Source organism: Phyllopteryx taeniolatus, chromosome 6 (assembly GCF_024500385.1).
Source record: "Phyllopteryx taeniolatus isolate TA_2022b chromosome 6, UOR_Ptae_1.2, whole genome shotgun sequence".
In the NCBI taxonomy this organism is placed as follows: Eukaryota; Metazoa; Chordata; class Actinopteri; order Syngnathiformes; family Syngnathidae; genus Phyllopteryx; species Phyllopteryx taeniolatus.
This window is the reverse complement of record NC_084507.1, coordinates 22,024,530-22,042,886: the sequence shown is the minus strand read 5'-3', so window position 1 is coordinate 22,042,886 and position 18,357 is coordinate 22,024,530. Positions and strand designations below refer to the sequence as shown.

At 42.9% G+C, this 18,357-nt stretch overlaps 1 protein-coding gene across 5 annotated transcripts in view; it reads left to right on the top strand.

Annotated features, from left to right (window-relative positions):
• The first annotated feature begins 1,218 nt into the window (after positions 1–1,218).
• mef2d (myocyte enhancer factor 2d) overlaps positions 1,219–18,357 on the top strand; it is a 106,861-nt gene continuing 89,722 nt past the window's right edge. For 2 of the 5 annotated variants that reach the window (XM_061776795.1, XM_061776796.1), the window contains exon 1: positions 1,430–1,720. The gene's annotated coding sequence lies outside the window, so the exon portion shown is untranslated. Of the gene's footprint in view, positions 1,721–18,357 lie in introns of all 5 variants that reach the window. The other 3 variants (XM_061776798.1, XM_061776799.1, XM_061776797.1) reach the window with 3 other exon arrangements.

Below are 18,357 nucleotides of genomic sequence, written 5' to 3'. Positions count from 1 at the left end.
GATTTTGGGTGTTTTAGCGATACAGGCAATTGTGCTTTCTCAAGCAATTGTTTTTCATGGGTTTTGACAGCATACAGGCAAGTCCAAATTTAGAGTTGCGTGCCTTCAATATGGCACCACGTTGTGCTACAACATAGCTGGCAGCACTGAGGTCTACTGGAAGAGATGCAAATTAATCAAGAGTGAGAAGAAGAGGCGGAGAAGGTCCCCAACGAAGCTGCAGTAATGGTCACTTCCACAAAGCAGAATATATTCCTGCGAGTATTGTTATTAGGCTCTGTTTGTATGTGTTGCTCCTCCATGTGTGTTAAAGTAGCAGTTCTTTCACAGTTTAAAAATACTGTAACACCTATCTAAATGTCTGTTAGTCTGTCTATGGCGTTTTGTATTGCGCGTTAGATGTAAGCTATTGGAGCTTCATTATTATTAGGTTTGGTGAATAATTTTCTTGTTTGATTACACAATGTTTAATTCTCTTTTGTTTTACATGTCAGTTTTACAGTAAACCTCAAGGTGACAAATACACAGCTTGAAGCAGGCACGCTAAGCCTCTTATTTGGAGGACTGTGCAAGCGAGCTTTAAAAAGTGCGTTTGAATACATTTAAGTGAGCTCTAAGACGTTTAAATGTATTCGAACGTGTGTGTCGGACGGGTAAAACTATATAAGAAATGTATATGGTCTTTCTACATCACAATTTTAAACTGGTCGGTCTGGATTGTAAACGGGTTCACTGCATCACTTTCGCGCTGTCTCGAGCCTAGTTGCCGTTGACGTCACCACGACCGCAAACGAGCTCGAGGATGACGTCACCTTAGACAAAGCTGCTTCCACTCCAAACTGAGTCATATTTGTTCATAAGTCCTATTGTAAAATACAGTAATATGCAAGTCGTTATTATTGCTGGATGCGCGCACGTGCTGCACTGTCACGAGCGCACGCTACCACCCCCTCTCCTCCCTCCGCCGTGACGTCAACTTCCCCCGCCTTGCTCGCTGTAAACATAGTGTTCATCCACCTGACAAAGTAGTGCGTGGGGTCGCTTCCGAAACGCACGTCTTTCGAAGGTAGAACTGGCCGCTCGTGCGCCACATTGAAACGCATAGTATCCATCTAGCCCTGCATGTAACCATGCTGAAAATGAGGAAAGTAGCAATAAATCACGAACATTAGTTGTGTCGCTATGGCTGCTGTTAAATGGCTACACGAGGGTCCACGTTAAGGCCAGTCACAGTCAGCCAGCTTGTCGACAACTTTGACGGCGTTTTTAAGAAGTCTTGGTGGTAATTTAAACCGACACTTGGCGTAAATAAGTTAGTTTAACTGGTGAAACGTTGGGACAGCGTGCGACTCGAGGCAAAGCGGAGGGATACAAGCCAACAAGAGGGCGGTCTAAAAGCCCCGCCCACTTCCCCGCAGCTCACCTTCTCTGCCGCCACCCGATTGGCCGTAGCGACGCGGAAGCCTCGCTCCTATTGGTCCGGGCTAGCTGTCAATCACTGCGCGGCGCCTCCTCAGGACGAGCCTCGGCTCCATTTGCAGTGTAACTAAATAGTTACGCCGCGCTTCAAGTCGGGGACAATTTGATCGCTCGCAGCCGGGGCGCGCTCGGCGGGACGAAGCACACTCGGCGACCGCGACTTGGGACGGTTTGAGCGGGCGTTGGACGCACCGAGACCTCGCTCGCCTCCTTCGGCAGATGCGGATGCTCCTTTGGCCCGGTAGGTGACTGACTGCTGCTTCTGGCTGGCTTAGTGTCATCTTTTTCGGGGTATTCATGTGTGTGCGTCCGCTGCTTAGGAATGTGTGTGAAAAGCCGAGGACCGAGCTGGAAAGGTCGTTAATTGTTTTTATGTATTTATTTATTCATATATTTATATATATGTTTTTAAACCTCACGTCACTCTGCTACAACGTGTACATAACATAGTAGTGCTGGACTCCATTTATTTTGCGTAAAATATGCCTTAAACTTGCGCAATCTCATGTAGTTGAGACTTTAGGTCAGCGAGCATCAAAGGAGAAACTGCGAATATTTGGCTTCTTCTTTGGCCCCCCCCACTCCGTCAAAGTTAAGCCACACTCTTTTTTTTTTTTATTATTATTTTTTTTTTAGGGTAAGACTGTGTGGTTTTATAGTCTTGACTTTGTAGTTCATTGATTTTTATACTTCTATGTAGGTTTTAAAGTGTTTGCTGTACAGTTACACATAATGATGGTGACAGTTTTACCCACGGGCAGACATTTAATTAAGAATTTACTCCGGAACAGTTTTACCCAGCCGTAGACATTTAATGACGATTCTGCGATGGTGGCAGTTTTACACTGGAATGGAACGTTAATGCATAGTTTTACACAGGAACAATTAATTAATGGATGGTTTTTACCCCGGAACTGACGTATAAGGAAGGTACTATGATGTTGACAATTTTACCCAGGAACAGACAGCTAATGAAGGTTAAATGATGGCGGAAGTCTTACTTTGGACTGGACACTTGATGACAGTTTTACCCTAGGAAGTCAGACAATTAATAAATCTTCCAAAATGGTGGTAGTTTTCCCCTGAAACAGAGTTAATGAATGACCTGGAATGGACAGTAAATTAACTCATTTCATCTGGATTGGAACTGACTTTTAACAAAGGTTAAAGGTTCTATGATGCTGACAGTTCTACCCTGTAGTGGACAGAAAGTTTTACCCCGGAACTGACAGTAAATGGACAGTTTGATCCTGGGACGGACATTTTATGAAGGTTTTACACTGGAACATAAAACTGTTCGTTTAATGTCTAGTTGTAGGCTAAAAATGACTGTTAGTTGCAGGTAGAGCTGCAACAATTATCGAATTAATCGACAACTATTTTGATAATCTAGTAATCGTTTAGCGACCTTGTTTCACTTGAAATTGTCCAAATCCTCGGAATTTCCACCTCTTAACACTAAATCATCCCAGATATGACAATTGTCCATGAAGGCAGACTGATTTGATCTTTGTGTAATCAAAATAACATATTTGCAAACATCTGCTTTTGCTTTGGAAAGCAATGATCAACGTTTTTGCCCATTTTCTGACATGTTAAGGGCCAAACCATAAATCATAATCAATTTATGTTTGTGCATTTTCTGCACTGTCGATTTGAAATACAGTCCTGTTTTTGAATAGAGGGGTGGAAATGAAAAATGTTCTGTTTTCATCCGATTTATCGATTAATGGAAAAAATAGACAGATTAATAGATTATTAAAATAATCATTAGTTGCAGCTCTCGGCTCAGGGTAAAACTGTCGCCACTGTAGAATCTTAATTCCCTGTCTGTTCCAGGGTAAAACTGCCATCAACTGTCCTGTCTGGGGTAAAACTTTCCTTACCGCAGAACCTTCATCAAGAGTCTATTCCTGGGTAAAACCTTCATTAACTGTCAGTTCCATGGTAAAACCTTCTGTCCACTCCAGGGGAAAACTTTCACCATTAAGTCACCGTCATTAACTTTCCATTCCAGGGTAAAACTTAAAGTATTTTAGAAACTGATGGCAATAGTTTTACTCAGGAACAGACAGCTAATGCAGATTCTGTGATGGTGACAGTTTTACCTACGGCAGGATGAGTTCTCCGATTTTCTGTGCGAGTGAGTTCATCGAGTTGCTCATGGGAGGTTGCCTGTGGTTGTGTTATTGTTTACAGTAGTGGAGGAAGCGGATTCATTATGCGGCGCTTGTTGACATCGTTACGACGGCGTCCATTTACTCAAAGTGTTCAACGGCAGGTTTGCGGCACACGTGGAAGTAAATCACAGTTCGTCCGCGGGAAGACTGTTTGCGTCACGATCCGGCGGAATGAAACGACTGCGCGTCTTTTGCGCCGGGTCCATTTCCGCTCGTTGTGCTCTCATTACGGCGCGTAATTGCCTTTCTCCCGGGAGGAGAGAGTGTCATCAAACTTCTCATTTCCTCTTCCGACCTGGAAACCATTTTGCTGGTGGATGCCGCCACTGACGTGTGATGGTGGCATCAATTACAGCAGCTGCTCAGCTTCTTGAGCCAGGTGATGGCCACCGGGACCACGTCCTTGTCTTTGATGAGTTATTGTAATGCCAGTGTTTCCCCCCGCTATATTGCGCAATTTTTAAGCAGCTTTTTTTTATTTTTTTTATGGATTTTTACTGTATTCACCCAAATCTGAATTAAGAGTTGTGCGCCTTCAGTGTAGTACCAGATTGTGCCACAGCATGCCGGGCAGCACTGAGCGCTACTGGAAGACATGCAGCGTATTTAAGCGGAAGATACAATGGTATTATTCGAAAAATATAAAAATATTCGACAAAAACATTAGACAAAAATACTAGACAAAAAAACCCCCATAGAAAACAATGGCAAAAAATCTAAAATATTAGAGAAAAAAACCCACCAAAACTTAAAAAGTACACAATTATAATAAAGAAAATACAAAAAGATAAAAAGTAAATACTTGAAAAGATTTTAAAATAAATAAATACTTGACATAAATATATGGATATTTGAAAAGCACTTTTGACTAAAATACAAACATTTGGCAAAAAAAGACATACAAAACCAAAATATTAGAACAAATACCACAATATTAAAAAAATTATCTATTAGAGGAAAAATTTTTAAAAAATAAAATACACAAATATTAGACTGGAAACAGAAATATATTCGAAAATTACAGAGTACATTGGAACCCTGCTATTCGTGGGGGTTAGGGACCGCCCGACCGCCAATAGCAAAAATCCACAAATAATTGACGCCATTACATTGCATTGAAAAAAACAAATTTAAACCCCCAGAATTTTTGAATAAGCAGGAATATACCGCCAATAAGCGTTTTCCATGAAAAACGGGGGGTTGTGAATATGTGAATCCGTGGGTGCCAAACCGCACATATACGGGGTTCCACTGTAACAGGAAAAATAAATATTTAACAAAAATACAATACAACTAAGCATAAAAACAAATAGAACAAATTCCACAATATGAAAAATATATATTTAATAGTATTTGACAAAAAATACAAAAATATTAGACAAAAAATAAAAACCTAAATATCTGAGAAAAACACACATATTAACAAAAAATACAAACATTAGAAAAGATTAGTCACATTATAAAAAAATACAAATACTACACAAAAGTAAAAACATAGACAAAAATACAAACATTACAATGTTTTTGGTTGGCACGGTGTACGACTGGTTAGCACATCTGCCTCACAGTTTGAGGGACCGGGGTTCAATCCCCGGCCCCGCCTGTGCGGAGTTTGCATGTTCTCCCTGTGCCTGGGTGGGTTTTCTCCAGGCACTCCGGTTTCCTCCCACATCCCCAAAACATGCACGGTGGGTTGGTTGAGGACTCTAAATTGCCCGTAGGTGTGGATGTGAGTGCGAGTGGTTGTTTGTTTCTATGTGCCCTGCGATTGGCCGGCGACCGGTTCGGGGTGTACCCCGCCTCCCGCCCGAAGATAGGTGGGATAGGCTCCACCAGCCCGCGACCCTTGTCAGGATAAGCGGGAAGGAAAATGGATGGATGGATGGACAATGTTTGCGAAAAAAATACATGAATGTCAAAAAATATGCAATTTAAAAATATTAGAACAAAATACAGAAATTTGACAACAATATACAACCATTTTGATGCACAGATATTGGAAAACAATTGCAAAATATTAGATGAGAAAATGATATGAAAAAATGCATTTCAACTTTCTTTGAGCAAAATAATACAAAATATTGAGAAATACAGAAAAAATAGTAGAGTCATATTTAATGGGAAAAAAATACAATGAAAAAAGTCACAGTCACCTGTGCAGCCTTTTACAGTTTTACCCACGAACAGATAGTTAAAGGTGATTCTGCGATTTAGCCTAGAACTAAAGAAGGTTGATAGCCGTCGAGTACTTTTCTTTTGGCATCCCATTCAAAGTACACAATCCACACACTGTAGGAAGTATCGTAGGTGGACTTGTCGAGCAAAAGGGGGCTTAAGTGGCAGATAACGAATGTGTTTAGCGTCACTAATTTGCTTTTGTGTTCCTGAAAGCCGTGACTGCTGGTACATCCATCCGCACTACCCCCCCCCCCCCCCCCCCCGCCCCACCCCGTTCCGTGTTATCAACACAGCAGGGAGGAAAATCAACTCCCCCTCCTGGAAGTACACTCTGCAATAGTTGACTCTTTTAAAGGGTCACCTTTGACATGTATTGCAGTCAACTCTGTACTAATCAGCTAAAATAGTAGAGCATGCGATTGGCTCGTGACCAGTCAAGGGTGTCCCTCGCCGCCTCTCACCCAAAGTGCTGTAGCTCAGGCGTCTGCAACCTTAAATACATAACAATGTAAAATATAGATTTGCAAAATAATAGCCAAATAAAATCTTTATTTTACCTGTTTAATGAGATTCAAATGTGTTATTTATTTTGTTTGCTCCTGAACCTCAGCGTACAACGTTGGCGCATCAGGGCTGTGGCGTCACTTTCATTTTCATAGCCGATTGTCATCTGTGAGGCGTGAGCGATGTTTGTTTCTAATGTCATCATTAAACGTTCTGTTTTCTTGAGAAATGTCTCCTTTCTTGGATATATCTATGGCTTATCTACCGGAGGTTGAATAGCTCAATAAATCAGGTGGTAAGTGTTGCACATTGGCGGTTCTGACGCATGTTTTGAGCAGCCCAAAAAATGTAAACGTTTTATTTTAACGTTACAAGAGCACCGCAATCTTCAAATTTAGAATTACATTAGAAAAATGAACCACTAAAATAGAAACAAATTTAATCCTCATTATTTATTTTCCGAAGTCACAGAGAGCCACAGCAGAAGGATGAAAGAGCCACATGCGGCCCTGGAGCCGTAGGTTGGAGACTGATTGCGCTAGCTCACCTCCGAGTGAAGGGTCAGGACAAGCGGCACAGAAGATGGATGGATAAGATTAAACAAATATATATGTTAGACAAAAATGAAAAAAATATTAAAAAGAAAATAAAACATTATAGGAAATAGGGCTGCACAATTAATCAAATTGGAATCGTGATTGCGAGTTTGGCTGCCAAGTTTAAATGAGCCTGATCGTTGGCGATTTTTTTATTTATAATTTTTTTTTTTACATTGAAAATGCGGACACTGCTGCAGGCAAAAAGTGCTTAATTAGCAGCAGTGCCCGCAACCTAGTCAGCCAGCCACCAGGGGGCGAACTTATGGTTAATGCTTCAATAATGGCCAACTTCAAAATAAAAGCTTAAAATGGCATTGACGTCCAATGTCGTAACATATGTAGCTTTTATTTTGAAGTTGGCCCTCTCAGCATCGTCGTAGCGGCTGCCTTGACTTCCAACTTTTCGGCTGGCCTAACTGCAATGAAAGACCCCCGGGAGTAAATAGAGAAGGAAATCGCAACTCTCGAGTTCTTTGCCGTTTGTGACCATGCATGACTGACCAGTGGTTGAGCAGAACAACAGAGATTTACCGGTACTTGACAAATGAAAAGTCTGTGCTTACAGCCTAATGTTTTATGCATTCACTGTATTTGCTTCCATTCAGTTGTAATTCGTGGTAGCACTTTGTAATAGCATATTTCCCTGTATTCAGTTAGCCTTTGCTAAAGGAGATTTCTTTTGTTGTTGGATGGATTGGATTATTATCTATCATTTATGATTATTTAAAGATTCATTTTGCACTGAGAACTGTGACATTGTTTTTTGAAAAGTAGTCCCGTAAAAATAAAGATAACTAACATGAAGAATGATCGTGATCACAATATAGTCATTGCAAAATAATCGCAATTATTATTTTGTCCATAATTGTGCAGCCCTAGTAGCAAGTAATACCAAAATCTTAGAAAATAATACACGAGTACAAATATAAAAACAAAAAATATTAGGTGATAAACACAAAATAGTTAATTGAAAAATACAAACATGTTTAAAAAAAAATGTTAGACAAAAACCAAATATAAACAAATACTAAAAATATGTACAAACATATTTAAATATACAAAAATTACTAATTACCAATCATTATTATTTGACAAAAATACCTATGTAAAAATATTAGTACATAACACAAAAATGGTATAAGAAAATGCAAAAATATTTGGAACAAATACAAAAATATTATAACAAAATACAAAAATATTTAAAACAAATAGTAAAGTAAGTGGAAAATTAATGGATGGTATAAAAAAAAAAATACAAAAATATTTAAAACAAATAAAAAAATACAAGACAAAAATTATTAAAATGCCTGTGCGTACTGCAGTATGCTCTGTTTGTATGCATTGCTGCTACGTGTGTTAAAGTAGCAGTTTGTAATTACCGTAACATCGATGCTGATTTCTGTTAATAATTTTGTATTCTATGTTAGCATTGAGCTAGCGGACTTGGCTGAAATTATGTTTTGGTTGAACATTTTGGTGTTTGAATATGCAATGTTGATCAGTTTTACAAGAAACTTGAAAAGTAAGAAATAAATAAATAAATAGTATATACTTTCTCCTCCTTGAGCCGTCACCTTGTCGTGGTGGAGGGGTTTGTGTGTCCCAGTGATCCTAGGAGCTAAGTTGTCTGGGGCTTTATGCCCCTGGCGGGGTCACCCATGACAAACAGGTCCTAGGTGAGGGACCAGACAAAGCACGGCTCAAAGACCCCTAATGATGACGACAAACAATGGACTTCGTTTTCCCTTGCCCGGACGCGGGCCACCGGAGGGGGTGCTGGAGAGCGCTCCCGCTGGGGACTCCATTGTTCTGTTGGGGGACTTCAATGCTCACGTGGGCAATGACAGTGAGACCTGGAAGGGCGCGATTGGGAGGAACGCCCCCCCCCCCGATCAGAACCCGAGCGGTGTTCTGTTATTGGACTTCTGTGCTCGTCACGGATTGTCCATAACGAACACCATGTTCAAGCATAAGGGTGTCCACACGTGCACTTGGCACCAGGACACCCTAGGTCGCAGTTCGATGATCGACTTTGTGGTCGTGTCATCGGACTTGCGGCCGCATGTCTTGGACACTCGGGTAAAGAGAGGGGCGGAGCTGTCAACTGATCACCACCTGGTGGTGAGTTGGCTCCGATGGTGGGGGAAGATGCCGGTCCGACGTGGCAGGCCCAAACGTATTGTGAGGGTCTGCTGGGAACGTCTGGCAGAATCCCCTGTCAGAAGGAGTTTCAACTCCCACCTCCGACAGAACTTTGCTCATGTTCCGGGGGAGGCGGGGGACATCGAGTCCGAGTGGACCATGTTCCGCGCCTCCATTGCTGAGGCGGCCGACCGGAGCTGTGGCCGTAAGGTGGTCGGTGCCTGTCGTGGCGGCAATCCCCGAACCCGTTGGTGGGCACCAACGGTGAGGGATGCCGTCAAGCTGAAGAAGGAGTCCTATCGGGCCTTTTTGGCCTGTGGGACTCCTGAGGCAGCTGATGGGTACCGGCTGGCCAAGCGGAATGCAGCTCTGGTGGTCGCTGAAGCAAAAACCCGGGCATGGGAGGAGTTCGGTGAGGCCATGGAGAAAGACTTCCGGACGGCTTCGAGGAAATTCTGGTCCACCATCCGACGTCTCAGGAGAGGAAAGCAGTGCACCACCAACACTGTGTATAGTGGGGATGGGGCGCTGCTGACCTCGACTCGGGACGTGGTGAGTCGGTGGGGAGAATACTTCGAAGAACTCCTCAATTCCACCGACACGCCTTCCCATGGGGAAGCAGAGTGTGGGTTCTCTGAGGCGGGCTCTCCTATCTCTGGGTTTGAGGGCACCGAGGTAGTTAAAAAGCTCCTCGGTGGCAGGGCCCCGGGGGTGGATGAGATTCGCCCGGAGTTCCTAAAAGCTCTGGATGTTGTGGGGCTGTCCTGGTAGACACGCCTCTGCAACATCGCATGGACATCGGGGACAGTGCCTCTGGATTGGCAGACTGGGGTGGTGGTCCCCCTTTTTAAGAAGGGGGACCGGAGGGTGTGTTCCAACTACAGGGGGATCACACTGCTCAGCCTCCCTGGTAAGGTCTATTCAGGGGTGCTGGAGAGGAGTGGTCCGTCGGGAAGTCGAATCTCAGATTCAGGAGGAGCAGTGTGGTTTTCGTCCTGGCCGTGGAACAGTGGACCAGCTCTACACCCTCGGCAGGGTCCTCGAGGGTGCATGGGAGTTCGCCCAACCAGTCTACATGTGTTTTGTGGACTTGGAGAAGGCGTTCGACCGTGTCCCTCGGGGAGTCCTGTGGAGAGTGCTTCGGGAGTATGGGGTACCGAACCCCCTGATACGGGCTGTTCGGTCCCTGTACGACCGGAGTCAGAGTTTGGTCCGCATATCCGGCAGTAAGTCGGACTCGTTCCCGGTGAGGGTTGGACTCCGCCAAGGCTGCCCTTTGTCGCCGATTCTGTTCATAACTTTTATGGACAGAATTTCTAGGCGCAGCCGAGGCGTAGAGGGGGTCCGGTTTGGTGGCCTCAGTATTGCATCTCTCATTTTTGCAGATGATGTGGTTCTGTTGGCTTCATCAAGCCGTGATCTCCAACTCTCACTGGAGCAGTTCACAGCCGAGTGTGAAGCGGCTGGGATGAGAATCAGCACCTCCAAATCTGAGACCATGGTCCTCAGTCGGAAAAGGGTGGCATGCCATCTCCTGGTCGGGGATGAGATCCTGCCCCAAGTGGAGGAATTCAAGTATCTTGGGGTCTTGTTCACGAGTGAGGGAAGAATGGAACGGGAGATCGACAGGCGGATCGGTGCAGCGTCATCAGTGATGGGGACTTTGTATCGGTCCGTTGTGGTAAAGAAAGAGCTAAGCCGAAAGGCGAAGCTCTCGATTTACCGGTCGATCTTCGTTCCTACCCTCACCTATGGTCACGAGCTGTGGGTCGTGACCGAAAGAACGAGATCCCGGATACAAGCGGCCGAAATGAGTTTCCTCCGCAGGGTGTCCGGGCTCTCCCTTAGCGATAGGGTGAGAAGCTCGGTCATCCGGGAGGATCTCAGAGTAGAGCCGCTGCTCCTTCACATCGACTGGAGCCAGATGAGGTGGCTGGGGCATCTGATTCGGATGCCTCCCGGACGCCTCCCTGGTGAGGTGTTCCGGGCATGTCCCACCGGGAGGAGACCCCGGGGACGACCCAGGACACGCTGGAGAGACTACATCCTTCGGCTGGCCTGGGAACGCCTCGGGATCCCCCCGGAAGAGCTGGATGAAGTGGCTGGGGAGAGGGAAGTCTGGGCGTCCCTGCTGAAGCTACTGCCCCCGCGACCCGACCCGGATAAGCGGTAGAGAATGGATGGATGGACGGATGGAGTATATACGTTTTTTTGTATATCCATCCATCCATTATCTGAGCCGCTTCTCCTCACTAGGGTCGCGGGCGTGCTGGAGCCTATCCCAGCTGTCATTGGGCAGGAGGCGGGGTACACCCTGAACTGGTTGCCAGCCAATCGCAGGGCACATACAAACAAACAACCATTCGCACTCACATTCATGCCTACGGGCAATTTAGAGACTCCAATGAATGCGTGTTTTTGGGATGTGGGAGGAAACCGGAGTGCCCGGAGAAAACCCACGCGGGCACGGGGAGAACATGCAAACTCCACACAGGCGGGGCCTGGGATTGAACCGGGGTCCTCAGAACTGTGAGGCTGACGCTCTAACCAGTCGGCCACCGTGCCGCCTTTTTTTGTATAAAGATAACATATTTGACACGCATGTGCCTGCTATAGTCAAAACAGCAAGGAGGAGAAATCAACTGCCCCTACTCGCCGGCGCTACTCGTTGAAGGAAATAGGATCACTCTCTCTTTCTCTCCCCGCTGAACGGCAACGGCCTCGCTCAGCTGGCGTGCACTCCAGACGTGACACAGAGTGCTGTTGTGCGCCCTCCGGGCCTCGTCGCACTGACCGCGCAGTTTGCTGCACGGGAACCTTCTTCTTCCTTTACAACCCTTTTCTTCTCCTCCAGTGGAACTGTGACAAGACATCACAGAGGGAGCGGTTGTTTTGGTGGAAAGGCTCCAACCGTTTCCCTGGCTGCAGTACATTTTGAATCTAACGTATTAAGTTCTCAAAAGGTTTTCTGGAGAATTTTAAAACTGCAATAGTGCTCCAACTATGATGAAAAAACGCCTAAAAAAATATAAGGTAAAAACAAAAGTACAAAATGGGTGGCTTTTGAAAAGGGGGGAAAAAGTTTTTTCTACATTGGCCATCAATTACACGCCGACTTTCGCTAACCGCTGTCGGGCCCGGTCCCTTCGAATACCTAATATATATATAAAATATACAAAAATGCACAAATATAACTAAAACAAAGCCAAAACATATTTCAAAAAATGCACAAATATTAGCGCTAATACCCAAAATATATGACAAAAATATTGAAAATATTAGGCAAAAATATCTCAAATTCTTAAAAAGAAATGTCCACAAAAAGTGTAAGAAATATTAACTAAATTAAACATTTTAACAAATGCACAAACATCCAACACAACACAAAACACATCTCCAAAATATTTCAGGCAAATAGATAGATATTAGAAACACTATTAGAAATACAAATCTCATGACAAGTAATGCAATAAAATGATACAAAATCTTAGAAAAATCTCCAAATATTAGACAAAAATGCGCAAATGTTAGAAACAATATAATCTTATTATAAGTAGTACAAGAAATAATTGAAAATATTATATCTCTACAGAAATCAGACACAAATTCACAAATACAAAATCTACAAAAAATATGACATAAAATAGACAACTAAGAAAATATTCGCAAAAAGGTGATGACTGGTTAGCTCATCTGGCTCACAGTTCGGAGGACCCGTTTTCAAATTAATAGTTAATTGAAGACTGTAAGTTGTCCCTTAAGTGTGATTGTGAGTGCGAATGGTTGTTTGTTTGTATGTGGCCTGCGATTGGCTGGCGACCAATTCAGCCCCGCCTCTCGCCCGAAGATAGCTGGGATAGGCTCCAGCACGCCCGGCGACCCTAGAGAGGATAAGCGGTACGGAAAATGAATGAATGAATATTAGCAAAAATAAAAAAAATATTATTAAAAAATATACAATAAAATAATAGAAAAATCTACCCAAAATATTATCCCAAAATATAGCAAAATAATGAAAATATTGGCTATTAAGAAAAATACCCAAAACATTAAACAGAAATACCAAACATTTTTCACAAAAAAATACAAAAATAGTAACCACAACCCATCCACCCATTTTCCATATTTCCCATTATTCTCACTAGGGTCGCGATTGTGTTGGCGCCCATCTCAGCTGCCTCTGGGCAAGACGCGGGGTGCACCCTGAACTTGTCTCCAGCCAATCGCAGTAGTAACAAAAAAAAGAAAGTATGACAAAGTGAGAAATACATCAAAAATATATGATGAATACAGTGAAAACATACCGCCCGAGCTGCCATTTCACAATCTGCATCTTCTTCTATGGGTCACATATTCAACTTTCTGTGTTTCTGTTTTTTGTTTAGTTCTCAGTAAATAATCGATGAAAATTCAGGCCTAAATGGTGCCACATTGTGGTCCAAGTGTGTGGAACCAACTGAGAAAGCCTGGAAGAGATTTGCCGAAAGTCTTTGTTCTAGTGTATGAGAAGCTATCGTGGGGGCGATACTAATGTGCTGTTGTTGTAGAAAGCTGTCAGGTTGGCGTCTTGCCCGCCATCCCGCTGCTTTGGCCGCTTACCTCCTCTACTCGCGGCGGAGGAGCGTCCTGCCAGGTGAACATGTGTTGTCCGTGTGTCCGGTCTCTCGCCGGGTTACGAGAACACACCCGTGCTCCTTTTCCCACTATTTCCTCATTCTGTGTCTTTCGACGCTAGATGAAAAATACACAAATATCAGATGAAATATGCTCAAATATTCAATGAAAATCGGCAAATATTCAACAAAGAATATGCAAATATTCAACAAAATACACAAGTACAGCACCAAAATGCATGAATATTAAAAAAAAAGAAAATACGAAATGAAGAGACCAAAATATTAGATGTAAAATGCACAAATATTTAATGCAAATTTCATACAAAAAATGCACGGTGTGAGCCAAAAATATACATGTATGACAAAATTGCGCAAAAATTTGAAAACAAAACCACACAAAAATAATGGACGAAAAATACAAATAGTCTAAAATGTCAGTTGAAAGAATAATGACAACAGTATTGCAAAATGCAAATGTATGTGAAATATTAGAAAAAAATACATTATTTTTTAGAAAAAAACGACAAAAATATTAGCTGAAAAATGCCAAAATATTAGGTGTCATTTTAATCTATACATGCACTGTGCATTCCTCCATCACAGTCACATTAACAGATGATGAAGACTTTTGTGATAGTAGTGTGAGTGACGATTGTGATTGTGTCTCAATACGTTTGTCTCTTTGGTGCATTTGCATGACCCACCACACAATACTGTACATCCAAAACATTTGCAGCAATTCATTAGAGTTATTCGAGCATGGCGTGTGTGCGTGCGCGTGTGTGTTACTGTGTTTGCACGTCCCCCGAGAGCGTTGATAAGTTTATTTAATCAACTCTCATTGAGGGAATTGTTAGACAGCCTCTGGTATTGTTCTCATGTTCCTTGCTTTTTTTTTTTTTTTTTTAAAGAAAAAAAGTGTTTATTTTTTTTAATGATATGAGATCATTAAAAAGTCCTTTGAGCCTCTTTTCTAACGCTGCAATATGATGCAATGAGTCTTGGTTTCGTCGCAACACTCAGGAACAAATGTGCTAAAAGATTTGTCAATTTATTATTTTTTAATTTTTTTTAATTTCTGTATTTAAAAAAAATACAAACAAGTCCATCAGAATGACATATACAGTCCAGCTATTTGCTTTTATGGGCTGAGGTTGTTGAACGCAAGTAGCACTCAGCATTAGAGTTTTCATCACTTTTTGAGGTGAAGAAAGAATGCTCGTTTTTCCTGAATGGGAGCCAATTTCAACTTAGCAATTTGGTAGGCTTGTCAAACATGAGTAGACCCACAAAACGTCTCATGAAGCCATGTCAACATGCTAGAGATTTGGTCAAATTGCTACCAAATTTGGAGCAAGTATACCAGACAGATAGGTGGTGGTAAATTGCAAAAAACAGAACATTTTCGTCCTTGTATGTGGGTGGAGCATGCCCGCACAGTTTGATGACTCTTGGTTGCAGCTTGTAGAATTAAAAAAAAAAAAAAAAAAAAAAAAAAAAAAAAAAAATCCTGTCCTTGAAGCCAGTCTGACTTAGCAACATCGAATTTGGTAGACATGTCTATCGTATGTAGACCCACAAAAAAGACCGGAAGGAAGCCATTTTGGTTTGAAGAGGACGGTTTAGGGTTATGTTGGCTCCATCTAGGACAAACTTGTCCAATTGCTAAACGATAATGGAAAAAAAATAGCAGAGCGAACTGGACTTGTTGACGGAAATGAGCTTTTAACGATCGAACCTTCGTTTAGGGTGCAAACTCGAGCGCTATGCCAACTGTGACGGTGCATCCGGGCTTTAATGCTGAAATTCTTGGACTGAGTGGAATAACAATGGACACTGGATCTACCGAAGAGCACACTTTAGTGGACAGCCGGCTGGCCTTCACTCCTGTCCTAAAGGTCAGCGGTGTTGGACTCTCCCGGATCATTTCCACTGGGATGATCTCAGTGTGGAGTCATTCCTGATCTTTTCATACACTTGGCTGTCATCTGTCCACACCATGTTGCATAAACATTCATGGGAATTAAAACAAAACAAAAACAAAAACGGTAATCCCCGCTCAGTTGTCGATTTTGGCTAAAAATAATCAGTACACAGCGCTAAATTTACCCGCTCCGCCTCTGACTGAATTGCTGTCAATTCGCTTCCGAGCCAGGATGGAAATGACCGACCTGGCTTTGGCTGCTGCGAGTACAAGCGGATGAGCGAATGAAAAACATTGAAGGATGACTACATTTGTTTTCATCAGGGATTAAGGAATCTGCCAGAATCTGGCCGTCTCATTAAATTTCATATCCGGGAATCTGTGCCCGCTGACGCATTGATTTCTCTCGGCAAACACAAGCGAGCCTGATCCGAAGCCGGTGGTCCTGCGTGGATCCGCAAGCTGCGGAGTCTCGTGTAGGTTAAAGAGAATTTAGAGCGCAATTGGTGGGATTATCCCCAAGTGATGGGGAAATGGCGGTGCTCGGAGTTGCTGCGCCACACAAAAAAAACTCAAGAGCCCGGCTTGACCTTGACTGGGTCATGGTGTCAAAATCCACTTAGATTCTATTTGAATCCGTTTAGTTCGGCTTCGGGCAACCTTCAGCCGCGCCGCCTTTTATTTGGAATTGCATTAAGAAGCTCACGCTTGGCTCTCAATTACGCTTGTGGGAGCTTTTGGCAGGAGATTGAAATGGAGGAGAGGAAATGCGACAATGAGCGCTTCCGTTTGGATTTTGCTCTCATGTTAGAAATGAAAGTCACAAAACGGCATTTTATTGCAAAAGCAGAAAACTTGTCTCATCCGTGAATGTCAGCGCTCTTCTCCATGTTGTGTTGTGTCAATCTAAATAACAATGAAAACATGTTTTATGATGTCATTGTAAACTTTTGCGAAGCATCATCAACAACGGGGCTCTAACAAAGAGTGTCTCCACGCTCTTTGTTATTTTTACGCATTATTAACCAATTTAAAGTGTTGAAAATGGCTTGAGAGCAAATCTATTAACTCACTTGAAGTGCCTGGGGAGTGTTGTAAAACTGTGCGCAAGCCGTGCGGAAGTATGTCGCCTCAACATTGTAGGTCTAAGTGTTTTTAGTAACGAGTGAAAATAGTTTTCCAATAGCCGGTTTTGTTAAAAATCGATAGCTGTATTACATTACTTTGGTGCAGAAGGATCGAGTCAGCCACAAAGGTAAGCTTGCCTGCAGATTTATTTCCGTCCGTCTATGACACTGCTTCGGCAGCCCATCATTTTATTTATTGCATCGCTCATGACTAGAAGTTTGAGGAAGAGTTTGAGAAGATGATGTGACCACAGTTGTTTCCTTTTGTGAAGCGTTAAAGGCCTTTTGTCTGGTTGGGGGTCGGGGTTGTGCGCAGACAATTATACATCAGAAGAAGTAGTATTTCAATGACGAACACGTCCTTGCATTCTGCACCTGGAGGCGTCGGTTTCGACCTAAATGTGGGCAGGCCAAAATCTGGCAGAACTTCAAAGTCCGGCATCAGAAAACAAGCTTCAAATTTCTACTCACCGGGGTCTACACGAACTTTTGCACTAGTAGCACAGTTGGTCGCACCGGCACATGATTTTTTTGTTCCCACCATTTTTTGGAGAGGTTTCAGCATGACCATGGCATACCATAGTTCGCATGAAGTAAAGATCGACAGTGACTCGAGATATGATATTTGCTAAACATTTTACTGTGAGCAAGAAATGTGTCCGTAACAAACAGTGGCAGACAAAACAGGCCAATGGAAAAAACAAAACAAAAAACAAAACAAAGGCTTTACTTTTATTTGATTATTTGTTCGACTTAGAGGGGCCAGTTTTTATTGCGAGGGCTCCCTTGGAAAACCACTTCATTTTGAGCAATACCACGACCATATGATTGTTACATTTCAAAATGAATACACAAGCGTACCACCACCATATAAAAGTACCGTTTATGATTATTCACACTATTTTGCAAATGATTTACTTGCAAAACAAACCAATTTACCTATTTCAAATCATAGTCCCAAACAGAACATTTCGAAATCATTACTGCTGCAATCATTGCACTTTATTTGAATGATAGTTTGTTTTCCTATGAAATCCTCATTAAAGGAGTTTGGGCTTTTCAACTTTGCACATTATCTTCATATGTCTATGCTATAAACAGGGTTCAGGTAGACGGATAGATAGAGTTGTTAGCTTTGCTAGCTTTATAACAATGTTATTAAAACCTTTGCACGTGACTATGTGAAGTGTTAAAGGCCCAACACACACACACACACGCACGCGTGCACTCCCTCATAATCGTCATCATACGAGACGTCGCGCGGGGAAAACATTTGGTTTTATTCCCTTGACAAATCTAGCAGCATTTATAATGTTTTGTGTCAATCGAAATGCTGCAGGTGACTTGCAGCAGCTTTATCGGACTTTACAAGGTAGGTGCGGGCGAGCTAGTAGTTCAGATGAGTTGACGGCTCACACTTGTCATTCCAAATGAATAAGTAGCGGGCCGGCATCGATATACGCACGTGGTGGCCACTCCACTGGCCGGACACGACAGCGTACAAGCCCGTCTGTGCCGCGCATATGTGGTGCGCATGGACGCTGAGGGTGTCCACAACTATGGAATAAGTGCCGATGTTCACAGCTTTAGAGAAGGTCCTTTAAGATA